Source organism: Stegostoma tigrinum, chromosome 1, assembly GCF_030684315.1.
Source record: "Stegostoma tigrinum isolate sSteTig4 chromosome 1, sSteTig4.hap1, whole genome shotgun sequence".
Lineage (NCBI taxonomy): Eukaryota > Metazoa > Chordata > Chondrichthyes > Orectolobiformes > Stegostomatidae > Stegostoma > Stegostoma tigrinum.
The window spans coordinates 124,969,395-124,990,666 of NC_081354.1; the positions used below are offsets into that span (position 1 = coordinate 124,969,395).

At 42.4% G+C, this 21,272-nt stretch overlaps 1 protein-coding gene across 1 annotated transcript in view; it reads left to right on the top strand.

The window, feature by feature from the left end:
* Nucleotides 1-11,507: 11,507 nt before the first annotated feature.
* Nucleotides 11,508-21,272, top strand: part of LOC125458825 (interleukin-6 receptor subunit beta-like) — a 57,687-nt gene continuing 47,922 nt past the window's right edge. Inside the window, exon 1 of the mRNA XM_059651475.1 lies at nucleotides 11,508-11,533. The gene's annotated coding sequence lies outside the window, so the exon portion shown is untranslated. The remainder of the gene's footprint in view (nucleotides 11,534-21,272) is intronic.

Below are 21,272 nucleotides of genomic sequence, written 5' to 3' on the forward strand. Positions count from 1 at the left end.
TTCAAAGGAGTATCCTTCTGATTTTCATTTGATGCAAAATCTTCAATGTATAGAATCAGATGTTCGTGTAATGTTTACAGTAATAGTAAGTGGAAAAGAATGCCAATCTAGACATTCATGTGTTGTGGCCTGTTTTACTGGAACTGAAAGATATTTTAATAAGATTACTTAATGGCAGTTTAGCAGAAGGCAACATAAACGTTTTTCTAAACCACTTCAGCTAAACCTATGATCAGTAACCAGCATCTAGACATATAAATTTCCATAGATTCCCCCACTCCTAATGTTCAATAGTACATATGTTGTTTGGTTTGGTTCCAAGCCAAACAAATGATTAAGATTGTAGGTTTATTCCTGTTATAATCTCAGATACCTGGCTTCAAAGTAGCCAGTAATATGGATATACTAATTTGTCTGAGGCTTCCTGAAGAACTACTGCACGATACCTAAGTGCTTCACAAAATCATAGAACAGTTTTAGCACAGAAGGAGGTCATTTATCCCGTAATGTCTGTAAGACTCTTTGAGTCTCATTTCCTGATTTTTCTCAATAGTTCTTTAATTATTTTATTTTCAGATAATTATTCAGATCACTTTTGCAAGCCAACTGAATCTGCCTCCAAAATAATCTCAGACAGTGCATTCTAAATCTTAACAATTAATTGCATGAAAAGGTTTTTTCATTGTTTCATGGTTATTTCTTTTCAGTCCTCTCAGTCTTGACTCTATCACCAATGACAGGAGTTTCCTTCATATATATTGAACAGACCTCCCATGTTTGAATACCTCTAGCAAATTCATTCTTAGCCTTCTCTTCACTGAAGAGAACAATGCTAGCTTTGCTCATCCATTCATGTAACTGGATCTCAGACTATTCTCATAAATCTTTTCTGAATACGCTCTTAAAAACTTCACGTCTTTCTTAAAGTGAGATGCCTACAATTGTGGGCATGATACACCAATTAAAGCTGAACCAAAGTTAATAAAAATTTATCATTGCTAATATATGTTGCAATGCCGAGCCCTACCAGATTGTGTTGGAGTCGTTTGCTGTCACTCTTCTATTTCCCATACTAGATCTAAGGGCCCAATTAGTTTACAGAGGTAAAGGAAAATAACGTAGCAAGTTAGAAGCTTAGAAACTCTTGCCTTAAACAAGATGTAGCTTATTGCATAATTTTTTTCTTTATTCGTTCACAGGATAAAGGCATTGCTGGCTAGGCAGCATTTATTGCCCATCCCTAATTGCCCAGAGGGCAGTTAAGAGTCAACAAGATTATTGTGGGTCTGGAGTCACATGTAGTCCAGACCAGGTAAGGATGGCAGTTATCCTTCCCTAAAGGACATTAGTGAATCAGACAGGTTTTTCCAGCAATCAACAATGGATTCACAGTGATCATTAGACTCTTAATTTCAGATATTTTATTGAATGCAAATTGCACCATCTGCCATGATGGGATTTAAACCCAGGTCTTTAGAACATTATCGAGGTCACTGGATTAATAGCAATTAAGACATTGAACACAGAGCATAGAAACTGAACTGAATTCACCATTTACATAATGTGGCAGGTCAGAGGTTAGGAATACTGCAGCGAGTAACTCACCTCCCACTCCCCAAAGCCTGTTCACCATCTACAGGGCACCAGTCAGGAGTGTGATGGAATACTCCTCACTTGTCTAGATGGGTGCTGCTCCAACAGCACTCAAGAATCTTGACACCATTCAAAATAAAGCAGCCCACTTGATTAATACTACATCCACATCCATTCACTCCACGGACATTCACTCTTTGCATCACCGACACAGAGTGGCAGCACTGTGTACCCATTTATAAGATGCGTGGCAGAAATTCTCCAATGCTTCCAAACCCACAATCGTCTAAAAGGACAAGGGCAGCAGATACATGAGGTCACACCCCCTGTGAGACCTTCCAAGTTACTCACCATCTTGACTAAGTACTGCATCATTGTTCCTTCAGTGGTGCTGGGTCATAATCCTGGAAATCCTGTCCTAACAGCATTGCAGGTGTACCTACAACAAATGGCTGCAATGATTCAAGATGTTCATCGACACCACCTTCACAAGGGCAACTGAGAATGGGCAATAAATGCTGGCCCAGCCAGTGACCCTCACAACTCACGAATGAATTAACACAAAAATGGCTGGTCAGTCAAAACTGGTATTTTCTTCTTTACATTATCCTGGATTTTTGGACCAGGCAATATTTGTGATCTGAATCTGTGGATGTTGGACATTCCCCATTACTGGTTTCTCTCGTGAAGTTATCTGCAGCCCAATCTGAGTGAGCAATTGTGTATTCTTTATCTGTTTATACATCTCTGTCTTCATTTCACTTTGTTGATCAGAACATCTCTATTTGGTCTCTGTGGGTGTCTTATTGGTGAGCCCAATGTGTTCGCATGCTCAGTCATGCTGCTTGAATATTGCAGTTGACTTATGTTGCTGCTACTACTGCTGCTTATTTTCCTTGGGAGGAGGTAAATTGAAACATTCCTCTTGAACCCGAGCAGTTTTATCCACTCCATCAAATTAAAGTTTACTATTTCTCTTTGTTTACCAGGCTGTATTGGCACCTGCAACATTTAGAACATAGAACATACAACAGTACAGCACAGTACAGGCCCTTCGGCCCACAATGTTGTGCTGAACTTTTACCCTAACCCTAAGGTCTATCTAACCTCTACCCCTACCTTATACTATCATCCATATGCCTGTCTAATAGCCACTTAAATGCCCCTAATGAGGCTGACTCCACTACCCTCTCTGGCAATGCATTCCATGCCCCTACCACTCTCTGTGTAAAGAACGTAGCTCCGCCGTCTCCCCTATATCTACCTCCACTCACTTTAAAACTATGCCCCCTGTATTAGCTACCTCCAACCTTGGAAAAAGTCTCTGGCTGTCTACTCTATCTATACCTCTGATCATTTTGTACAACTCTATCAAGTGACCTCTCATCCTTCATCGTTCTAAGGAGAAAAGCCCTAGCCCTCTCAACCTTTCCTCGTAAGACCTTCCCTCCATCATCTCTATCTTCTTTCAAATTTCTATCATCTGAATGTTCATCCCCATTGATAGGGCTCAGTTACAGAGCAGCAAAGAGTGAATGGATACTCATTGAAAGATGTTATTGCAGCAGAGTTACCAGTGTGAGAAAAAATACCTGATGCAATCCTGTGGGTAATTGTTGATCTGACCAGCTCATGATTGATGGAATATTTCTGCCCACCCCGTGTAGTCTCAGATATTCACTCTTCTATTAAGCTTAACAATAATGAGATCTCCTTTGACATAAGCAGGTTTTGTCAAGCCAGAGACAGGACTTCATCCTTCCCCAGGACCAGCCACGGAGGTTACCAAGTAGGTTAGAATAGTCTTAGCTATCTAATGGAATGCCCAGTATTGTAGGAATAAGTTCAATAACCTTCCTCACTTCGCCAGTGTAAGTGTCACCAGCTTCTCTCCAATGCCTCACCCTCACTCTTTCTCTGCCACTGTACCCGCTTCCAGCTGCTGCTCTCACTCTTGCAATCAACATATCAACATAGGGGCAGCACAGTGGCTCAGTGGTTAGCACTGCTGCCTCACAGTGCCCGGGACCTGGGCTTGATTCCATCCTCAGGTGACTGTCTGTGTGGAGTTTGCACATTCCCACTGTGTCAGCGTGGGTTTCTTACTCGTGCGCCAGTTTCTTCCCACAGTCCAAAGATGTGCAGATTCGGTGGATTGGCCATGCTAAATTACCCATCATGTCCAGGGATGTGTAAGTTAGGTAGATTAGCTACAGGAAATGCAGGGTTACAGGGATGGGTCTGGGTGGGATGCTTTTCAGAGAGTTGGTATGGATTTGTTACGTCAAATGGCCTGTTACCACACTGTAGGGATTCTATGATTCTATGAACTGCCACTCTCGCGTGTACAATCAACATATTCTGTCACACTCACTGTCTCCAACTCTGCATGCCCCCTGTGCCGCCTTATCACTTGCTCAAGACATCTTCTCACACATATCAAAAATAACAGCTGTGCCATTCACATTCATTGCCCTTAATACAAATGAACAAATGAAAAAGAACAGCACAGGAGCAGGTCCTTTGGCCCTCCAAGCCTGTGACGACCATCATGCCCTAATTAATCTAAAAACAAACCTGCCATTTTTGATCCATATCACTCTATTCCCTCCCTATCCATGTGCCCATACTGATGCCTCTTAAATGTCTTCAAAGTGCCCGCTTCCACCACCTCTTCTGGTAGTGCATTCCAGGTTGCTGCCATGTTCTGTGTGAAAAACTTTCCGTGCACATCTCCCCTAAACTTTCCCCCTCTCACCTTGAACCTGTTCACGCTTGTAATTGAAAATTCAACCCTGGGAAAAAGCCTCGAACTATCCACCCTACCTATGCTGTTCATAATTTTGTAGACCTCTATCAGGTCTCCTCTCAGCTTCCATCGTTCCAATGAAAACAATCCTAGTTTTTTTTTAGAAACATTTCCTCATAGCCAATTCCCTCAAGATCAGGCAACTTCCTGGTGAACCTTCTCTGCACTCTCTCAAAAGCTTCCACATCCTTCTGGTAGTGTAGTGACCAAAACTGCACACAATACTCCAAAAGCAGCCTAACAAGGGTTTTATATAGCTGCAACATGTTTTGCCAGCTCTCGTACTCCATGCCCTGGGTGATGGAAGCAAGTATGCCATATGCCTTTTTCACCACCTTGGCTATCTGTGTTGTCACTTTCAAGAAACTGTGAACCTGCACGCCCAGATCCATCTGAATGCTAGTGTTCCTAAGGATTTTGCCATTAATAATAGAATTCACACCTAAATCTGATCCTCCAAAATGCATCACCTCGTATTTATCTGGATTAAACTCCATCTGCCATTTCTGTACCCAAGTCACTAATCTATTTATATACTGTTCTATACTTTCAGATTTGTTGATACTATCAGCAACTCCACCAATCTTCATGTCGTCAGAAAACTTGTTTATCAGACCACTCACATTTTCCTCCAAATCATTTATACATACGGCAAACAACAAAGGACCTAAGACTGAATCCTGTGGAACGCCTCTAGTTACCGGTCTCCATCCTGAAAAAAAAATCCTTCCACCACTACCCTCTGTCTTCTATGGCCACGCCAGTTTTCTATCCATCTAGCCATGCCACCCTGAATCCCTTGTGATTTTAGCTTTTGTACTGGTTTGCCATGTGGGACTTTATCAAATGCCTTACTAAATTCCAGATAAACTACATCCACAGCCCTTCCCTCATCAATTATCCTTGCTACCTCTTCAAAAAATTCAATCATGTTAGTGAGACATGACCCTCCCCGGACAAATCCATGCTGCTCCTAACTAGCCCATTTTCCTCCAAACCCACATATATCTTGTCCCTCAGTAACTTCTCAAAGATCTTTCCCATCCTAGTTATCAAGCTCACCAGCCTATAGTTTCCTGGATTATCCATTCGTCCTTTCTTAGACAAGGAAACAACATTCGCTAATCTCCAGTCCTCTGCAACTTCACCTGTGGTCAACAAGGATATGAGCATGTCTGCTAATGCCCCAGTTATTTCCTCCCTTGCCTCTCTGAGTAACCTTGGATAGTTCCCATCAGGTCCTGGGGTCTGTCCTTCTTAATGCAGTTTAGAATTCCCAAAACTTCTTCTTTCAACATGGTGACATTCTCTAGAGTATTCACTCACTCATCCCTGACTTCGACATTTGTCATGTCCTTCTCCTTTGTGAAAACCAATACAAAGTACACATTCAGGATCTCCCCTACTTCCTGTGGCTGTATGTATAACTCCCCTTCTTTGTGCGTGAATGGGTCTTGTCTTTTCCTCATTATACTCTTTCTCCTAACGCATGCATAAAAAACCTTGGGATTCTCCTTGACCATGTTTGTTAAAAATATTTCATGGCCTCTTTGTGCCTTTCTAATTGCGCATTTAAGTTACTTCCTTTTTTTTCTGTACTCCTCCAGGGCTTCATTAGTTTGTAGCTGCCTAGATTTGTTATATGCATCCCTTTTTCTTTTGACTAAGCTTACAATTTCCCTTGTAATCCATGGTTCTGGAATCCTACCATTCCTATCCTTTAGCTTTGTATGTCCTGTACATTAGTCAATAGGTCTTGAAAAGCATCCCACATGCCAGAGGTAGATATGCCCTCAAATAACTGCTCCCAATCCACATTCCCCTCTAATCTGGCTGTAATTGGTTCTTGCCCAATTAAGCACCCTCACCCAAGGGCCACTTGTGTCCTTTTCCATGACTACTCGAAATCTTTTGGTCACTATGCCCAAAATGCTCTCCTACTGAAATATCAATTTCCTGTCCTGGCTCACTCCCTAGGACCAAGCCTAAGTTATCCTCTTCTCTGGTTGGATTGTCAACATACTGCCTCAAAATACCCTTCTGGACACAACTAACAAACTGATCTCTGTCCAAGCCCGTGGCTCGAACAGATTCCCAGTCGATAAGGTGAAAGGTGAAGTCACCCACAACAACTACCTTGCTCTTTTTACGCTTTTCAGTATCTGACTACATATCTGCTCCTCTGTCTCCTGTGGGCTAATGGGAGGCCTATAGAAAACTTCCAACATTGTGATTTCACCCTTCCTATTCCTGAGCACAACGCATAATGCCTCATTACAAGTTCCCTCCAATGTGTCCTCCCTCAACATAGCTGTGATGTGATCCTTAATCAGCAGTGCAACTCCCCCACCCCTTTTATCTCCCTTTCTGTCCCTTCTAAAACAGCGTTATCCAGAAATGAGATTTAAAAAAGTGTAGAGCTGGATGAACACAGCAAGCCAAGCAGTATCAGAGGAGCAGGAAGGGTGATGTTTCGGGCCTAGACCCTTCTTCAGAAAAGGTCTAGGCCTGAAACATTAGCCTTCCTGCTCCTCTGATGCTGTTTGGCCTGCTGTGTTCAGCCAGACCTACACTTTGTTATCTCAGATTCTCCAGCATCTACAGTTTCTACTATCTCTTATCCAGAAATGTTAAGCTACCAGCCCTGTCCCTCCTTAAACATGTCTCTGTCATGGCAATAGCACCATAATTCATGCTTTTAGTTCGTCTGACTTACCTTCTATACTTCTTGCATTGAAGTAAATGCATCTTACTCTGCACTATGCATATCTTTGTCACACTTTTGTCCCCAGGCCCTGCACTTACTGACTTAATATTCCAGTTCCTATTCCCCGCCACACTAGTTTAAACCCTCCCCAAGAGTTTGAGCAAACATCCCACCCAGGATATTGGTGCCCCTCCAGTTCAGGTGCAACCCGTCCATCCCGTACAGGTCCAACAGTCCCCAGAAGACAACCCAATGATCCATTTATCTAAAGCCCTCTCTCCTGCATCAGCTCTGTAGCCACATGTTCAACTGCACTCTCTCTCTCTGTTTCTAGCCTCACTAGCCCGTGGCTCAGGTAGTAATCCTGAGATTAGTATCCTGGTAGTTCTGCATTTTAGCTTCCTACCTAACTTCCTGAATTGTTTTCACAGGACCTCTTTCTTCTTCCTATCTATGTCATTCGCGCCAATGTGGGCAATGACTTCTGGTTCTTTTCCCTCCCGCTTCAGGATGTCAGAGACATCAAGGACCCTGGCACTGGAGACAACACACCATCCTAGAGTCTTGTTCACGGCCACAGAAACACCTGCCTGTGCCCCTGACTATCGAGTCACCTACTACTATCATTTGCCTAGACTTTGCCTCACCCTGCTCTACAGCAGAACAAGTTGTGGTGCCACAGGTCAGGCTCTTGCTAGTACTATCTCCTTCGAGGCTATCCCCACCTCTCTCCCCTCTCTCCTACCAACAGTACCCAAAGCGGTATAACTATTTGAAAGGGGAATAGCCACTGGAGACTCCTGATCTACCTGCCTGCCTTTCCTGGCATTTACTCACCTATCTGCCTGGGCCTGTGGTGTGACCACCTCCTTAAAGCTGGAATCTATCACTCTCCCTGCCCTCTGTCCAGCTGCTTCTCCAAACAAGCCATACAGCCTATGAGGAGCTACAGCTGGTCACACTTCCTGCAGATGTAGTTGTCAAGGTCAGTAGACTGCTCCCTGATTACCCACATCTAACAGGAGGGTATACCACTGCCCCAACTGCCATCTCTGCCTTTTCACATGAAAAAAACTAGGAATCTTACCTACCCTCAACAAGCAGTAGTGTTTCAGTTTAATCACTCTTTGACGCCAGTTCCTCCGAGATATTCAGACTGGTCACGGAGACTGCAGTGCCGTCTCCCAGAATTCCTGTCAGCGATGTCTCTGCCATCTTCTCATAGGACCAAATCTGGCACAATCTCATTCCCAGGAGGTAAAACATCCCAATAGGGCAGAAAAAGTCAAGATGGGTGGGGCCTGCTCAACATTCTGCTGTCCGCCCCTTATAGCGAGCATTCAAAACTGCTTCCAAGAAGCTAACTGAGCACTTCCACGCCTCTGGGCTGGTATCAAAGGCTGCCCTTGACTTATTAAGCCAGGATGTCCTGAGTGAAAACTATTCTCTTAATTTGACAGAGGCCTGTTGACAACTATGACAAGCTTAGTCCCTTTATGTCCACACTAAACAGCAAATTAGGCCAGTAGTAATATGAGCCCAGTATCTCTGACTTAATGCGAAAAAAGGCAAAGCAAAGTCATGCAGGCAGGGATGCTGTGAGCATCCGCAAATGGTCGGACTGAGTGAACACTGTAGCATCAAGTGAAGAGCCTGGAAATACAGCCTGCCTCTATACATGAGTTGGATGTATGTTCTTAATCATACAGCATCATTGCTGCAACATAACACTGAAAGTTGCCAAGGTAACACTATCGTGCGGAAGCGTCCTGTAATAGATTGGAGATGTGCAATGGAAATTGTTACAGGCAAGGCTCATGTCAGATACCAATGTCCATGGATGTGGAGCACATGTGGCTGGTCCTCATGGAGTGTGTCCAGAGATGCTGATGCCCAGTATTTATCATGGAGGTCCATTCGGCAAGCACAAGTTCAATTCAGTAGGTTAGAGACAGAAAAGCTGCAGACACTGGAATCCAAGGTAGACAAACAGGAGGCTGAAAGAACACAGGAAGCCAGGCAGTATCTGGAGGAAAGGAGCAATCAATATTTCAGGTATTACCTTTTGGATTTTCTTAACTTCCAGCTTGTTTGGTGCATTTGATCAGATCGGAAGATGAATATTAATGAGGTGATTTGCTAAGGTGTTGAACAAGCAATAATTCCCTTAAATTTTTGTGGATGACACCAAGATTGGAGGATCTGCAGATTGCGAGGGAGTTTGCCAGAGGATAGAGCAGGATATAGATAGGCCGTAGACACGGGAAGAGAAATGACAAATGATAAGGTGGTAAAGATGGCATATGGCATGTTTGTCTTCATCAGTCAGGGCATACAGTATAAAATTGGCAAGTAATGTTGCAGCTGCATTGCACTTTGGTGAGGCTACATTTGTAATATTGTGCACTGTTCAGGTGCCACAGAACCAAAAGGATGTGGAGGCTTTGTAGAAGGCACAGGAAAGATATACCAAGATATTGCCTAGCTTGGAGAGTATTAGCTATGAGGAAAGATTGGACAAACTCAGTTTGTTTTCACTTGAACATCACAGGATATGGAGTGACTTGACAGAGGTTTATAAACTTATGAGGGGTATGGATAGAATCGATAGTCAAAGTCTTTTTTTCCCCAGGGTAGAAATGTCAATTGCTAGGGGACATAGGTTTAAGGTAAAACGGGATAAGTTTAAAGGAGATACACAACGCATGTTTTTTTTTTACACAGAGGATGCTAGATTCCTGGAATGTGGTGAAGGCAGATACAATAGCATCTTTTAAAAGGCATTTTGACAGGTATATGAATAGACAGGAAACAGAAGGAAATGGACAACAAAAAGTCGAAAGGTTTTTAGTTTAGAAAGGCGTTGTGTGTTGGCACTGTCCTTGTGGGCCAAAGAGCCTGTCCTTGAACTGCTACTGTTCTCTGTTCTAAATCGGCAACTCACCTTTGCCTAGTGAGAAACTCAATAACATATGGGATGGTGCGAGATACTCCTGGCATCAAGATAAACCTTGTTGACGTCCTTGTCTGATTCTGCCACAAATCTTGCCATAGCCCATATCGCTCAGACCCCTATAAAATTCTACCCTGAATTACTTCCATCTGTATCCAATCTTTGTGAATATGGGTGTGAGGCTGCATGTGTGTCAGATTGGATTTAACTTGGTATAAATCAAGACAATAAATAAATTTTATTGCTAAATTCATAAATGAGAGAGGCAATGGCCGAGTGGTATTATCGCTGGACTGTCAATCCAGAGACCCAGATAACATTCTGGGGACCAGAGTTCAAATCCTGTAATGGCGGATGGTGGAATTTGAACAAAATATCTGGAATAAAGAATCTAATGATGACTGTACATCTATAGTTGATTGTCAGGAAAACCCCATCGAGTTCACTAATGTCCTTCAGGGAACAAAACTACCATCTCTACCTGGTCTGCCCACATGTGACTCCAGACCCACGGCAATGTGGTTGACTCTTAACTGCCCTTTGGGCAATTAGTGATGGGCAATAAATGCAGCCCAGCCAGAGACACCCTCATCCCGTGAATGAATGAAGAAGCAAATAAATAAATACTTGCTGCTAAGTTATTTGAGATGCAATCTCAAATGGGTAAGAAAAGGCTTTTTTTTTCCAAATATAATAGATTGATCAAGGGCAGTGAGAGTATGTACATTTTGTCCAGGCTCATTTGCAAGAGATGGATAGTCTGATAAAAATCACTGTCTTGGGACATTAACGAATTCTAAAGTTTTGGTTTCTGGTATCCACTCTTACCATGAAACAAAGCTTCCAGGAAGAAGGAAGATGTTGCAAACAACAAATAGTTCTTGCCTACACAAATCTGGAGGTGGTGAAATTACATTATAAATTCTGCCATCTTGCTGTAATTTAATAGTGGGCTTCCCCATTAAAATTAACTTCCTGTATCAGGCCAGGCTTTACTATTTTAAACTGTTTTTACTTTATGTTAGCACCTGTGTTCATGGTTCAGTTTCTCAGACCCAAACGTAATTTAAAAGTAATCTTGTCAGGATTCACCAGGTGTAAAATGGAAGCTGAATGAATCTACAGCTCCACGCTGTTTTATCTCTGACTCCAGATCAGCAGCTTTTACAATCTCTGAATGAATGTTACATTGGATTGTAAAAGTTTGGCGAAGGAGAAGGCTATTCGGTGCCTCAGGTCCAATCTGCCATTTAGTAAGATCATGGATGATCTGATTTTGGCCTTACCTTCACTTGTCCACCTCCCTCACTTAACCCTTGACCTCCTTGTCAATCAATAACCTAGTTTACAGAGCTCTCAGTGGAAGAAAATTCCTAGGATTAGCAATTGCCTGCAAGAAGAAATTCTTCTGTCATCTCCATTTTAAATGGGATGGAGTATACAATACAAAGGGAGCAGCATCCATTCTGCTGTAAGTAAGAAGATGTTAAACCACATCGATTTGGTTTACATACAGTTTAAATGACTAAAAATGTTGCTTTATGATTCACAAACCACCAACTGTTGCCACCTTTAAAATATTACATTACGATTGTATTACAAAGTATATATTATTACAAAATCTACAGTGTGCTTTTTTACAGTGTGGTTAATTGTGAGGTATATGCCCTGACAGACAAAGACAATTACCAAAAGTGAAACTACAGCAACATCTCTTCCCAGAAATAATGATATTGTATAGCTGTTGATGGAAAAAAACACAGCTGTTACTGGAAAGAATGAAGCTGCTGGCAGGGCTCTGACACTTTTTTTTAAGAGCCTCAGTCTCAGCCAGTAATGGGAGGTGTTACTCAACTATAGCTTGAGTTGATTGATGCTTGTACACAGCCTCCTATTGGTTAAATAAAAAATTCCCAAACTAGGAACTGTTCCTTTTGGAATATGCCTTCGAGATTGTTTCATGATTTCTGAAATCCAGCTATTTATACAAACCTGATTGGTATAAGATAGAGGTTTGTAGTTTTTATTGTTATTCAACTATATAGTATTTCTTTAACTATTAGTAGTTAACTAATATTTCTTGTAATCATGAATTTCTTTTATACTTTGTTCAACCTCCAGCATTTTAGTGCGCAACTGGCCAGTAATATTGGTGATTTTCTCTAAAACATATTGTAACAAAGAGTTGAAGCAAAGCCATGTCTACTGGGAAGGACAGATAGGTACTCCCATCTTTGCTACCTGGCTGTTAAGAACTTTTCAGTGAAAGATAGACAAATGTCCAGGACTTCACATGTTTCGTCTCAGGCTGTTAGAAATAATAAGTGGGGAAATTATGTCTTCTCTAATCAGGATCTTTCGGTACTGTTTTGACACAAAAATTATCTCCTTGGATTGGAAAATATCATTACTATTTATCTCACCTGCGCTTCTTAAATAGTGTAATAAAGTAAGAAATTATGGGTATTTTTACACAATCATTTTTTGGGACATTATTGAAATCTGCTATTAAGGACAGATTAAAACTTAGACAACAAAGAACTTCAATTTGGAACAAATTAATCATATCTAATGAACCTAATTGGATTGTTTTAAAAAATTGACAACTAAATATAACTAAATAGTAAATCTTACGAACATGGGTTTCCAGAAGGCATTCAATACGATTCTGTTAACAAAAATTAGAGAATGTGGATTCAGAAGAAACCTATTGATGAAGTTATATTGAATAGTCTAGAGCCAGGAAACAGAGATTAGAGATGTATGTAGTCTAATTTCCAATTTGTTGAGTGAAATCTGTACACAGACCTGAACATTTCACTTCATTAATAATTGAATTGGATTAAAGAATGGAGCATTAAATAGACAAATTTGCTGCTAATGCCAGGTTTGTTATCATTGTAAATAGTGCAAAAAGTATTTACTAAATGATGAGAAACTAGGAGCTATCGAGGTTGAGAGAAATTTAAGAGCTCAAGAATAAAAATAACAAAATTTGTGGACAGCCATAAAACATTACTAAAAGGGCTATAAGAATGTTGACCCATATCTCAAGTGAGCCAGTATACAGTATATGAAACTCCAGATCCCATCTAGGATGATGCACCTAGCCCTGCATACCACAACTCGGGAGGACATATTGGCCTCAAAGTGGGAACACCGTGGAATCATCTGAATGTTGCAGATGCCAAAAAAGAGTTAAATTATGAGAACATGTTGCATAAATTAGTTTTGTAATTGTTTGCAGAAGATTTGGGGATGTTACAAACTGTAGTCATTGTAACAAGATCAGCCAGCTGGACCTCATTGAGTATGAGTTCCTTGATTGGAGCAGTTAATCTGGTGCAATCAGGGAGCCCTGGCTGACAGATACAAACAGGGGGTCAGAAATTCTGTTCACCTTGAGACCTGGCTCTGAGGGAGCTGGATCAGTGTCAAGGACACTGTACTTGTAAATAAAGGGTGGCTTGGTGACGGGATACCGGCCTCAGTGGAGTTATTTAAGTGGTGACAACAGTGGATTGCTGAAAGACCATTGGTATGTTTGGATTAATAAGATAACCATGCAAAAGCACCTACTAACTGGAGCCCAACTGGACTTCAAGCAGGCAGTACAACTGGCTTTATCATTGGAAAATGCAACAGGTGGAGCCACAATCTGACTGACCTTAGGGAGCACAACTTGAGTGAAGGCAATGCATAGTCCCCCTCAGGACTTAGATCAGCCCATTGCAAAACACCAAGACAAAGCCAAGCCTCAGCCAAATGGTGAACACTTTCTTCAGGAGCTGGGCCAGAAAGCCATTGTAGTTGCTGCCAGTATTGGACTCAAGACAGCAAAAGATTTCCAGTAGACCTAAATTGAGTAAGGTAACGTGCAGGCTGATATCCAGGAGAGTGCGCAACCTGGAAATTTCACCAATATCTGTTTTGGAGCCATTAAATTGCTTAGCAACATCCAAATCAGAACCAATCAAAATCAACATCTGGTCAAACGGTCATCCAGTTCTAATGGAAATTAGGATAACAAGGTGTGGAGCTGGATGAACACAGCAGGCCAAGCAGCATCTTCGGAGAGGGAAGCTGACATTTCAGGCCTAGATCCCTCATCAGAAAATGCTAGCTTTCCTGCTGCTAAGATGCTGCTTGGCCTGCTGTGTTCATCCAGCTCCACACCTTGTTATCTCGGATTCTCCAGCATCTGCAGTTCCTACTACCTCTAATGGAATTCAATACCGGTGCAGCCGTTTCAGTAATCACAGAGCCAGTCTCTAACAAAATTCACTCCAGAATCCAACTGCTAAGTTTGCAAAAGGCCTCAGTTAGACTGAGAAACTATACCAGGGAAACTTTACAGATTAAGGGTTTACTTTATTTATTAATGGGATGAGGACATCACTGACCAGGCAGGATTTATTGCCCATCCCTAATTGCCCAGTTACCAGTGAATGTAGTAAAAGGCTCAGGCCCAAGTTTGATGGAACAAAATTCGTTGAGAAGGACTCATCTAGATGAACTCCACAATTTTCATTTGAAAAATAGCTGTTTGAGTGAATTCCTAATTAAATACTCAGATGTTCTCCAGTAAAGTCTAAAGCCTATCGAAGGGACTGAGGACTCCTTGCATGTTGACCAGGAAGCAATTCCATGATTCTACAAGGCTCACCCAGTGCCATTTACCTTATGGACAAAAGTAGAGGCAGAAATCAGAAGGCTGGAAAGCGAAGGAATTGTCAAACCAGTCCAGTTTGTGGAATGGGCAGCACTGGTCATATTGACTGTGAAGCCTGATGGGTTGGTTTGCCTTTGTGGAGATTTTAAATAAACAGTAAACCACTTTCTACAACTGGATAAATACCCAGTCCCACGCTTAGAAGATTTGTATGCAAAGCTGGCAGGAATGATACGGTTAGCCGTGATGTCGAGCTGCCAGTGTTGGACTGGGATATCCAAGGTCAGAAATCACACAATACCATGTTATAGCCCAATGGGTTTATTTGAAAACACAAGCTTTCAGAGCCTTACTCTGTCCTCAGGTGTTCAGGAGTAAGGCTCCAAAAGCTTGTGTTTTCAAATAAACCTGCTGGACTGTAACCTCGTGTAATTTCTAATAAGGTGAGTGCAGTGGATGTTCGTCTACATGGATTAATAAGGCATTTGACAAGATCCCACATGGCCGACTGGTCAAAAAAGTAAAATCCTACCGGATGCAGGACAATGTGTTGAATTGAATCCAAAATTAGCTTAGAAACAGGAAGCAAAAGGTAATGGTTGATGGCTGCCTTTGATGGACTTCAATGCTGATAAGTGTGAGGTGATGTATTTAGGGAGGTCAAACAGTAAAACGGTATATACTATAAACAGGAATATACTGAGAGGAGTAGGTGAAGCTGGAGATCTTGGTGTGCAAGTACACAGCTCTGTGAAAGTAGCAGTACATGTAGATAAGGTTGTAAAGAAGGTATACAGAATGCTGTCCTTCATTGACAGAGGTATAGAATACAAAACTAGGGGTGCAATGATGAATCAGTGCATGATACTGGTGAGGCCACAACTGAAGTTTCCTGAAGGGTCCTGACCCGAAACGTCAGCTTTCCTGCTCCTGTGATGCTGCCTGGCCTGATGTGTTCATCCAGCTCCACACTGTGCTATCGCAACTGAAGCATTATGTGTAGTTCTGGTCACCTCTTTATAGGAAGGATGTAATTGCTCTGGAGAGACTGTACCTTAAGTGTTAAAAGCTGCAGGGCTATGGGCCATGTGCAAGAAATTGGGATTAGAAAGGACGCCTGGGTGTCTTTAGATTGGTATAGACAAGATGGGCTGAGAGGCCCCTTCTGTGTTGTGTCTTTCTATGGTATATCTTTTGATTAGGAAGTCCAGAGCACATGGACACAACCTTGAACCTAAAGATAGGCCGTGCAGGACTGATTGGCAAAAGCACTCTTCTTCATGCAAACCATAAGACCATAAGACCATAAGACATAGGAGTGGAAGTAAGGCCATTTGGCCCATCAAGCCCACTCCGCCACTTAATCATGGCTGATGGGCATTTCAACTCCACTTCCCTGCACTCTCCCCATAGCGCTTGATTCCTGAGATCAAGAATTTGCCGATCTCTGCCTTGAAGGCATCCAATGTCCCGGCCTCCACTGCACTCCATGGCAATGAATTCCACAAGCCCACCACTCTCTGGCTGAAGAAATGTCGTCTCATTTCAGTTTTAAATTTACCCCCTCTAATTTTAAGGCAGTGCCCATGGGTCCTAGTCTCCCCACCTAACGGAAACAACTTCCTAGCGTCCACCCCTTCTAAGCCATACATTATCTTGTAAGTTTCTATTAGATCTCCCCTCAACCTTCTAAACTCTAATGAGTACAATCCCAGGATCCTTGGCCATTCGTCAGACATTAAACCTACTATTCCAGGGATCATCCGTGTGAATCTCCGCTGGACACGCTCCAGGGCTAGTATGTCCTTCCTGAGGTGTGGGGCCCAAAATTGGACACTGTATTCTAAATGGGGCCTAACTAGAGCTTTATAAAGCCTCAAAAGCACATCGCTGCTTTTATATTCCAACCCTCTTGAGATAAATGACAAAACGGTAGCGAAATCTGGAACATTAGGGTCCAAAAAGCAATTGAGGTGAGATCAATTGAAAATCTTGCCAGTAAGATGGATGGATTCTTCTTAGGTAATTGTATTGAATATAGTCAAGGCTATTATAGAGTGAAGATATAGGTTACCCATTACATTACTGATTGGCAGTGTAGGCTTGAGGAGCTGAATGACATGCTCCTGTTCCATAAGAACAGAGAAAATAGGAGCAAAGTAGGCTATTTGACCTCTCAAGCTCCACCATTCAACTAGACCATCTCGGCTCAATGCTAATTCTCACACTATCAATGTATCCCTTGATGTTTTTAATGTCTACAATTTTATTAATTCCTGTCAATGACTGAGTTTGTACAGCTCTCTAGGGTAGAGAATTACAAAGATTCACCTCCCACTGAGTGAAGAAATTTCTCCTCACCTAACTCCGAAAGGCACACCTCTTATTTTAATACTGTTTTCTCAGGTTACAGGCAACTCCAGCAAACCCAGCCAGTGGAAGCATCCTTCCCTCAGCTACACTATCAAGCTGAGGGAACATTTACATAGAAACATGAAATACATAAAATAGGATCAGGCATAGGCCCATCAAGTCTGCTGCACAATTCAACATGACCAAAGTTGATCTCTTACGTCAGTTCTATGTTCCCACTCTCCCCTCAGAACCCTTAACACTGTTAACCTCTTGAAATCTATTTGCCTCTCAAATATATTCAGTGATTTTGCCCCCACTGTTTTCTGTGAGGTTCAGCACCCTCCGTGTGAAGACCAGTCTTCCTCATCTCAGTTCAAAATGACCCAACCACTTATCCTGAGGCCGTACCCCCTTATTGTGGAGCTCCCAGACAGGGGGAACATTATTCCTCTACCTAGTCTGTCGAAACCTGTCTGAACTTAGTACGTTTCAATGAAATAACGCCATACAATGTAGGACCGGAAGTCAGATGCCAGCCCCTCAAATTTACTCTGCCATTCTTGAGACCCTGGCTGATCTGATAATCCTCAACACCTCTTTCCTGCCTTTTTCCTATAGTCCCTGATTCCCTGACTAATTAAAAACCTGTCTACCTCAGCTTTGGATATATTTAACAACTCAGTCTCTACTGCCCTCTACAGTAAAGAGTTTCATAGACTCATGACACTTTGAAAGATGTTCTTCCTCATTAAATGTGTGACACTTTATTCTGAGATTATGCCCTCTGGTCGTAGACTGTCCCATGAGGGGAAATCCATCCACCTTTGCCAAGTTCCGTAAGAATCTTGAATGCTTCAAAAAAGTTTGCCTCTCATTCTTCTTGACTCCATTGAGTACAGACCAACCTACTCAAGCCCTCCTCTCAACCCAGAAGATGTGGTCACAATTCTCAATGAGTACTGTGAATCGGTCTTCACAATGGAAAAGTACGATGCAGGTAGACTCCCTACTATACAAAAAGAGGCCATTTGGCAGATCAAGTAGTCACCAATCCTCCAAAAAGTATTCCACCCAGACCCATTCACTACCCCCAAAACCCTGCATTTCCCATAGCTAATCCACCTAACCCTCACATCCTCAACACCGTAGGGTAATTTTGCATGGCCAATCCACCTACTCTGCATGTCTTTGGGCTGTGGGAGGAAACTGGAGCATACATCAGAAACCCCAAGTCAACACAGGGAGGACGTGTAAACTCCACACAGACAGTCACCCTGGGCTGGAATTGAACCCAGGTCTCTGGCACTGTGAGGCTGCAGCACTAACCATCATACCACATGACATGATGTAGATGTGAGAGTGGAAGACCATGAAATATTAGAAGAAATGAAGACGGAGAGGAGGTACTCACAGATACAGCAGCATTAAAAGTTGATTAATTGGAAGGGCTGGATGAGATGTAAACCATGCTATTAAGGGAAATGAGGGAGGAGATATCTGGAAGTAATTTTCAAATCCTTTCGCACCGCAAGTGAGAGGCCAAAGGACTCGAGGACTGCTAGGTTAGGCCAGGAAATGGCAGCCCAGTCAGTCTTACCTTGTCTGTGGGCAAGCTTTTAGAAGGAATTCTGAGGGACAGAATATATCTGCCCTCAGAAAGATATGGATTAATCAGAGATAGCAAACATGAATTTGTTTTGGGACAATCATGTTGACAAACTTGATCATTTTTTTGCAGCAGTAACCACACATGTTGGTGAGGGTAATTCATTTGATCCTGCCCATATGGGATTTAGCAAGGCTTTTGATAAAGTCTCCTCAAAAAAGTAAGAGTCCATGGAATCTGAGGTAAAGTGACACATTGGATTCAAGATTGGCTGTGAGGCAGGAAACAGAGTGTGACACTGGAGGGATGTTCCTGTGACTGGAAGTTTGTTTCCAATGGAGTTCCACAGGACTTAAGGCTGATACCCTTGTTCTTTGTGCTGATTAAATGATTAAATTATTATTGACAGGTAGATGTAGATGATACGATTAAGAAATTATGGGGCAATATAAAATTTGGTAAAGTGATAAATAGGGGCATGACCATGAACTGCAAGTGCATATCAACGGACTGCCCAGCCGGTCAAAGCAAACAGAAGTCAACCCAGCAAAGTGTGAGGTAAGGGATTACACTATAAATGGTAGGATCCTGGAAAATACTGAAAAGAATAAGAACATGGGTGTACCTATCTACAGATCCCTGAACATCGCAGGGGAATTAAATAAGGTGGTTAAAAAGGTATATGGGATACTTGCCTTTATTAGCTGAGAATTAAAATACAACTACAAGGGGATCGTGATAGAACTTTTTAAAATGTTGGTTAGCTCATGACTAGAGTACATCACACAAGTTTGGTCACCATCTTGTAGGAAGTAGAACATAGAACCTAGGACACTACAGCACAGTACAGGCCCTTCGGCCCTCGATGTTGTGCCGACCTGTCATACCAATCTGAAGCCCATCTAACCTACACTATTCCATGTTCCAATGACGACTTAAATGTACCTAAAGTTGGCGAATCTACTACCGTTGCAGGCAAAGCGTTCCATTCCCTTACTACTCTCTGAGTAAAGAAACTATCTCTGACATCTGTCCTATATCTTTCACCCCTCAATTTAAAGCCATGCCCCCTCATGTTCGCCGTCACCATCCTAGGAAAAAGGCTCTCCCTATCCACCCTATCTAACCCTCTGATTATCTTATATGTCTCAATTAAGTCACCTCTCAACCTTCTTCTCTCTAACGAAAACAGCCTCAAGTCCCTCAGCCTTTCCTCCTAAGACCTTCCCTCCATACCAGGCAACATCCAAGTAAATCTCCTCTGCACCCTTTCCAAACCTTCCACATCCTTCTTATAATGTGGTGACCAGAACTGTACACAATACTCCAAGTGCGGCCGCACCAGAGTTTTGCACAGCTGCAGCATAACCTCTTGGTTCCGGAACTCGATCCCTCTATTAATAAAAGCTAAAACACTGTATGCCTTCTTAACAGCCCTGTCAACCTGGGTGGCAACTTTCAAAGATCTGTGTACGTGGACACCGAGATCCCTCTGCTCACCTACACTACCAAGAATAAAGTAGGTGATTACAATAGATTCGGTGCAGAATAGATTTATCAGGATGTTTCCTGAGCTGGAGGGTCTGAGCTGTATCGAAAGATTGGTAGCGAATGGTGCCCTGTGTATAAGGTTATGAGAAGCAGAGATAGGATGGATAGAAAGGCACATTTTCCATGAGTAGAGGGATCATAACCAGGGGAAGAGATTCAAAGTAAGTTGTAGAAGCAGAGCTAAAGAGTTTATTTTTCATTCAGTGGGCTGTGGGAATCTCAAGTTCAATCCTTTATTCTTGCCAATACCTTGCCCCTAACACGATGGGTTCTTATTTTATTGAGCAGCTTCCTGAGTGACACCTTGTCAAAGGCCTTCTGGAAATCCAAGTAGATGATATTTACAGGCTCTCCTTTGTCTAACTTGTTGATTACCTCCTCAAAAATTTGTCAGGCATGACCTCCCTTTGACGAAGCCATACTGACTCTCCCAATTTTAGCATGCACTTCCAAATTCATTGCAATCTGTTCTTAATAATAGACTCTAAAATCTTACCAGTGACTGAGGTCAGGCGAACTGGCCTATTTCCTGTCCTTTATCTTCCTTTTTAAACAAGTCTGTTACATTAGCCAGAGATAGTAAGAACTGCCAATGCTGGAGTCAGAGATAACACAGTGTGAAGCTGGAGGAAGACAGCAGCTTTCCTGCTCCTCCAATGCTGCCTGCCTGCTCCACACTGTTACCTCAGACTCCAACATCGGCAGTTCTTACCATCTCTGAGTGAGTTATAACCCTGCTGAGAAGCCTCTTTTAGGGATGTCTACCTTGAAGACGTTATCCTCCTCCCTCCAGAAAGACCTCAGTGGATCTCTCCTACCTGCATGCATCTATCACCATCCCACCTACCTTCCCTTGCCTGACACCCCGCTCTCTATTTATTTCAGAGCCACCTTCCCCCTCACTCATTTCTGAAGAAGGGTCCCAACCCAAAACGTCAGCTTTCCTGCTCCTCTAATGATGCCTGGCCTGCTGTGATCCTCCAGCTCCACGCTGTGTTATCTGTTACATTAGCCATTTTTTTGTCC